This window comes from Monopterus albus, unplaced genomic scaffold, assembly GCF_001952655.1.
Source record: "Monopterus albus unplaced genomic scaffold, M_albus_1.0 scaffold113.1, whole genome shotgun sequence".
Classification (NCBI taxonomy): domain Eukaryota; kingdom Metazoa; phylum Chordata; class Actinopteri; order Synbranchiformes; family Synbranchidae; genus Monopterus; species Monopterus albus.
The window spans coordinates 1,177,361-1,183,689 of record NW_018127993.1 but is presented as its reverse complement, the minus strand read 5'-3'; the positions used below and the strand labels follow the sequence as shown (position 1 = coordinate 1,183,689).

The 6,329-nt window shown below is 41.0% G+C and overlaps 1 protein-coding gene across 1 annotated transcript in view; it reads right to left on the bottom strand.

Moving 5' to 3' along the window:
• The window catches only part of LOC109966549 (receptor-type tyrosine-protein phosphatase delta), a 322,783-nt gene that overhangs the window by 186,397 nt on the left and 130,057 nt on the right, over positions 1–6,329 (bottom strand). The window contains 1 exon segment of the mRNA XM_020611458.1: positions 1,599–1,642. The gene's annotated coding sequence lies outside the window, so the exon portion shown is untranslated.

The window sequence follows — 6,329 nt, the reverse complement described above, 5'->3', positions numbered from 1 at the left end:
TTTGACAAGGCAAGTCTGCTCGGCATCCCTGTCCCTGAATGGGAATTTCTCATTTCACCTGGCCGCCCTGCCTGTAGCAGACTAGTGGGAAGCCCCTCCGGAGAGCGGCAGAGGGAGGGGGGAGCACAGGAGTCAGGGCCTTGGTCAGGCTTTGGCAGGCAGCAGATAAGAGCTCCTCGTGCTACTCCCGCATGCACTTACTGCTGCTTCTGGAGCTCACCATCTCACTGTCTTTCACACACTCACATGCACGTACAGTACATATAGCTTTGCTCCACACATGTGAGACACTAATAATAACTGTGGAGTTCCGGTGAGTCAGCTGTCTTTCCTCAGGCAGGGATAAAAGTAAAACATGGTGCCTTTTATTGAGTCTGAAATCGTTAAATGGGATTCCCAGAACAGGGCTTTAGCTTAGCCTGTATTACCCTCACTAGCAAGATGCCATGTGTCAAATATGATCAAATACTGTGCACAAACCAGGTGCAGATAAGCCAGGAAGGATTTATGACATTCACATGGGAGATGTACAGTATAAGGAAAATGTGCATTAGTTTTTGGGACTTGAAAACTTCGGACAATTGCCTGACAAGATCCTGAGCACCACACGTGGTTATGTTTATACAACAAGACCCTTTGGTTAATGCTGGAGAAAGACTAGTTTCAGGAAACACACTTGTGGTTAACACATTTGACTTTTTTTTTTAAGGTGACAATCTCAGGATCATTCAGCATTTATTCTTACATGGAACATGTCTCCATTTTGTTGTGGCTCACAGTGCACTTAAACACAACATCAAGACACACTAAATGACTGCGAAGGCTATTTCTAGGAATAGAGGCTATTTTTATTCTTTCTTTTTGTAGTAAGCTTTTATATTTTCCCAACTGTGTCATTTAATCATGTGTATGAGTGGAGCCTTGCAGTATCTGACTCTCCTTTCTGCTAGTGCCCCCTACACCTCCACCTTCCCATCCTTCATGTGTCTGAAACACATCCCCTCCAACCTCTTCATTCCCCTGCTTCATCCTTCACATGTTCCCAGATTTATTTCTCTCTATCTCTTTCAGCTGGTCAACCCACTTCCCTCCCTCCATCTAGCCCATCTCTCTGCTGCTCTCCTTGCTCAGTGACAGTCTCATCACACTCTATCAATCAGGCTTGTGAGGCCCGGCTGCAGTGCAGCACAGCATTGCACAGTTCTAGTCTGGTCCCATCAGTGCCAATCAGTCTCCCTCACTCTCTCAGTCACTTTAAAAAGGTTTAGGTTGCCAGATACAGTTTTCCCCCCTCCTGCCCCTACAGGTCAAGAGATGGTAGGGATTGAGCCAGAGCCTTAGCTCATTTCTTTCTTTGACATCACTTGACATAATTTCTGGCCTGTCTTCGCACTTAGAACAGCCAGTTCCCTTTTTTTTTTTTTTTTTTAAGACAGATGCTTAGACACATGACCGTCTTGAACCCACAACAAATAAAGCATAGCATGTCATCACCTTTGATGTGTTGCATTGAACTTAAGCAAATTTGGAATGATGGAAGACAAGATGTCAGAACATTCTGGTCCCCAACTCATCAGTTATTCTCTTCAGTTTCTTACCTGCCGCAGGCCTCATCCTGTGGTTGATGTCTCAGGAAAGAGAACTGCATAAATGAGGCAGACAAAAAGAAACAGGACAGGGTTGAATATCTTAATCAACCTGGGTAAGTGAAGTCAAGTCCCAGCATTTCTGTACCTTTGTTACAAACATCTAATAAAGACAAAGCATCACTAATATGTATTTCAAACAATCTCTTATTGTTACTATATGCTGTTTATTTAATGAATTTACTCTGCATCACTATGTACTGTACAAAACATATAGGGAGACACAGAATACTTGTTTTGCAACCAAATTTCAGTTGAGGGAACAGAAAATTGCATGTGCAGACGAGACCGACGTAGCCACAGTTATCGATTTGCTTTGTGAATTATAATGAAAAGTGTAATTACGTTTTCCTTTAAGTAGCACAGCAAATTAGGCTTGTGAGTTATTCTGGAAGCAAAAAGGGAAAGAAAAAGTCTTGTATTTAATGTTCTGGGAAGATTTTCTCAGGCTATTTTCTTGCTAAATGCATTAGCAGATGCTGCTGTGCCCATACAAGCCTGTGGACTAATATTCTTGTAAATGATTAGCTACTTATTTAACCAACAGGGAGAAATGTGCTTTGGGTGGTTACAACAAGAATTAGCTGGGGATAAACATTTTTTAGCTACAGTGAGTGAGTTTTAATTTGAGGCATTATCTTTTAAAATGTTATTGTAGGGCTTTTTGGCAGACAAATGAGATGATTAGCAGTGATGACTGTGAATGTCGTGATTGCAGTAGTCTCTGCGCAAAACTTCTGCTTTGTGTTAACTCAGTTTATTTTCAGTTTTGATTTTAATTAAAATCAAAAATAGGAGCAAAGCAACCACCTTAGTATTTAGCTGCATTAAGAGATCTTCATGGACGTTAGTGACTTAATAGTGACTTTAGGGTCTTAATGTGTAAATAAAAAGGGACCCAGGTGAGGATATGGCTGCCCCTTTAAACCTGACCTCATCAGAAGTGTGGTTTTGTGGAGTTCCCTGTTATCTGGGTTCTCTACATACACCCTGTCCATGCTAATGAATCCACAAATTAAATTGTAGAACAGAGGAATATTAGGGTTCCTGCTGTTTTGATGTGAAGAATTCTCAATTAAGCCCCAGTAATTATTACACTATAGCTAAGATAAGTGTTCAATGGCAACAAATGCTTTGATGCACTCTATTTTGTGACAAAGGCAATGGGTGAGGAAAGATGAAAATGCCAGAACAGAAGAGTGAAGGGGTAAAAAAAAAAAAAAAAAGAGCATGTGAGAAAGTGACAAGAAAGCTATCGCACGGGAGCTCCTGTCTGCAGCAGCCATATTTCATTACACAGCACCGATACTTAGGAGGCAATCAAGCATATTTAACCATCCTAGTCTTGCCCCCAAAGCAATTATTACTCCCAGTTCTTTACTGTGCTTTGCCATGGGGAAAATGAACCACAGTACTTATCAGCTCAATGCATACACAAGTGACTAGGGTGGAGGACATGTAAGTGTGCATATGTGTGTGGGAGCAAGGGCATGTGCTGACGTTTGTGGTTCGGGGAGATGGGTTAGAGAGGAAGGGAGAGCCAAGCTGACCACTAGTGAGCAGTAGGTTACTCTTTCAATCCCATTAGCTGGGTAACAGCATATTTCAGAGCAGCAGGCAGGGCAAGGGGAGATGCAGAGATAACCATAAACATGTCACCAAAAATGCATTATTATTTGCATTCATATTGGAAGATCCAAATTGATGTGGGGTCAAACAGAGAAGGTGAGAGTTTATGACCTGTACATAGTCCTGCTGTCAGCAGCTCTGATCTATCGGATCAGCCAAGCTTGTCAGGCTTTATGCCTGATTATATTGTCATGGCTGATGATCAATGGCAATAAATGATCGTCCATCCTCAAAGGCGAGTAGAGTGCACAGAGCAGTATGCAAACAGTACATTCTTTAGCAATACAGTAAATATAAATCCATTTGGAAATCATCTAGTTAAGTGATGCATTGCATGCCAGTGCAAGACAAAACACTTGCAAAATACTTTGGCTGGGTCTTGCTCTTTGGTTCAGTCTGTGTGTTTTTGAAATGCTATCGAGCAGTAATAGAGTGAAACGGCAGAACTGTGAAATTAAGAAAAAAAAAAACAGCAAACGTTCTTTACTATTCTGTGGGGTTTGAGCAGCTAATGTGCACTCATTTGGGCAGCACAGCCGCCAACTGCAGCATTAGTCCCCATCTGGAGACTTGTGTTTTGGTGGAAGTGCTTCTCCATTTGTGAGACTCTTCAATTCTGGGCATCCTCCCCAAGCCCATAACTCAACGTCCTTCTATCACTCCCATGTGACTGACTGTCATCATCATCAGCATTATGCTACCTCAATGGGCCTGATTTACAAGTCTGGACATGGCACCGGCTCCGAGCATTAGAGGTAAACATGAACCTTTGCTACCACCAACTACCCATATTTCTAAGTATAGCAACTATTGTTCCCAAAAGGAAAAAATAAATAAACTTATGCTCATAACACGCTACAGTATGCGTGGTTTTGTTTTCCATAAATGTGACAATTTATAATTCAATTTTAAACGTGCAATTGAGGCCATGTGAAAATTTTCATTAAGATATTCTTGTGTAAATTAGAGTATGCAATCATAAGCTCTTTGTGCTTTGTCTCTTGCCATTATTTATGAAATTTGTTTGACCAGTTCCATACTGCTGTATTATTTTGACAGGAGTGTGTTACAAGGGGAGGGTCCAAATAAAACACACACCACCCCCTTCCCCACATACAATCCTTTGTTCTTGTAATATAGTTGTAATAGGATTTCTTAAAATTAAAAACTCTTGTTGAAATTAAAAATAAATAAATCAAAGTCCATGACAAATAATTTAAACTCTTGTATTTTGTTAAGCATATGCTCAAACTAGACAGTCATTGCTTTAGCTATTGAAACTGTGTTTGTATTATTTCATGTCTTTAGACTTGGATCATACCTTCTTGAACTTGAGGCAGCACCTGGCCTTTTCCTTAACCCTCTCTCATATTCCATAATATTATATTAGCCCATATTCATCCACATATTGCGCCTGCTAAGTGATAGGCCACATAAATCAATTTTTATATATACAAACACAATAACGGTTATATGCAGCTTCCAAACCGCCCGCTGATAGCTGCCATTTCTTATCACTCCAGCTGAATATAGCACAGTTATTAAGGCACTTCTGCTCGCTGTCTAAATGGAGGAGACTGAGAGGGGAGATGCATTTTTGTTCAAATTACTTAAGCTGCCGACTATTCTCTTTGTAGAGCTGTATGGTTATGAGAATTCACTGAAAAGAGAAGTCTTGATGACTGTGTGCTCCTGTGGATTTCACTCATTCGGTTTTTGTGTAGATTCTAGGATTCCTGGGTTCTTTTTAGATTTTATTTTGTACATACAATAAAGTCATGGTGTTAAATATAATCCAGAAGTGTGCAGAAAACTTCACAGCTTCTTTACAACCTCATATCTACAGTGTGCAGATTCCTCCTCAGCCTGTCACAGGGCACATGCACAGACTCCATCCCTCCTGGTACTTTACATTTTTACTTTTACAGATGTGGAAACATTGAAATGCTTAATACATAATCTAATCAAGCATGTTTATGTTTCCTCTCGTTGAGTTACGGGCTTTAATGTTTGATTTGATGACTGAGGGAAACCATAAAAAACCCAGAACAGATGCGTCCTTCATTTCTTTTGCCCATAAGGTTCCAGGAAGATAGATTTATATTTTTCTCCAAATGGAATCAAGTGTAGGTGTTACAGTGGAAGGGAAAGCCCATCGGCGGTCAGCATGGTGTTGTGAGATCATTTGATAGACAGTGGCGCAGCAGGAGAAAGACGAGAGGAAGTGGGACTCAGGACTGCAGAGCCAAGAGACACTTCTTTTTTCACTCTCATGCTCCCAACTGCTCCCAGTGCCAGAGACACGGGCCGCTGCACAGACAGATGGTGAGAAGGTGTGTGTTAGATGCAGGGTGTGTGTGTATGAGTGGTGGGTGGTGACGCCATTCGGCTTTGTACAAGTGCAAGAGATGGAGCACAAGAGGGAAGAAAATTAAGGAGGCAAAAAAAACAGCCGTTGTGTCAGAGACACAGACGTTGTCAGAGACGTTGAGAGAGACAGAGCGGTTACTTTTTCATGCAGGCATTATTCATGCACGCTTTCTTTTTAAATTCCATATTGAAATAGCTTGTGTACTTCATTACAGCAGCAAAATAAGTTCATTTGCACTGTCACTTTGCGTTCACCAGTCACACTGTGCAGGGAAGACATTGCACGTCGGGGACCTCTCCTGATGGCAAGAGGCACACCTACCAGGAGAACTGTGGGTGTGTGACAATGTGGGTGGAAAGATTGTGCACTAACAGACTGCCATCTACTGGATTTTACTATAATTTCAATGCATGCTATTTTAACACCATGACTTCTTCTGCACACATGCATAAATGTATTTCTTTCACTGACTGTTACTCAGTGTAGTTATGTCAGTAACAATTCACTCAACTATTCCAATCTGTATGTTTGCTGTTTGGTCTGGAGAAAAAAAAAAACACAAGCATTCATTAACGGGCATGGTTTACAGTAAATATCCACACAGGAGTTCAGAAAAGACAAAAATACATTTTTAAAGTTATTTTTTAGATGAAGTCAAGTCGGTTCACTTAGTGCAAGCGGTT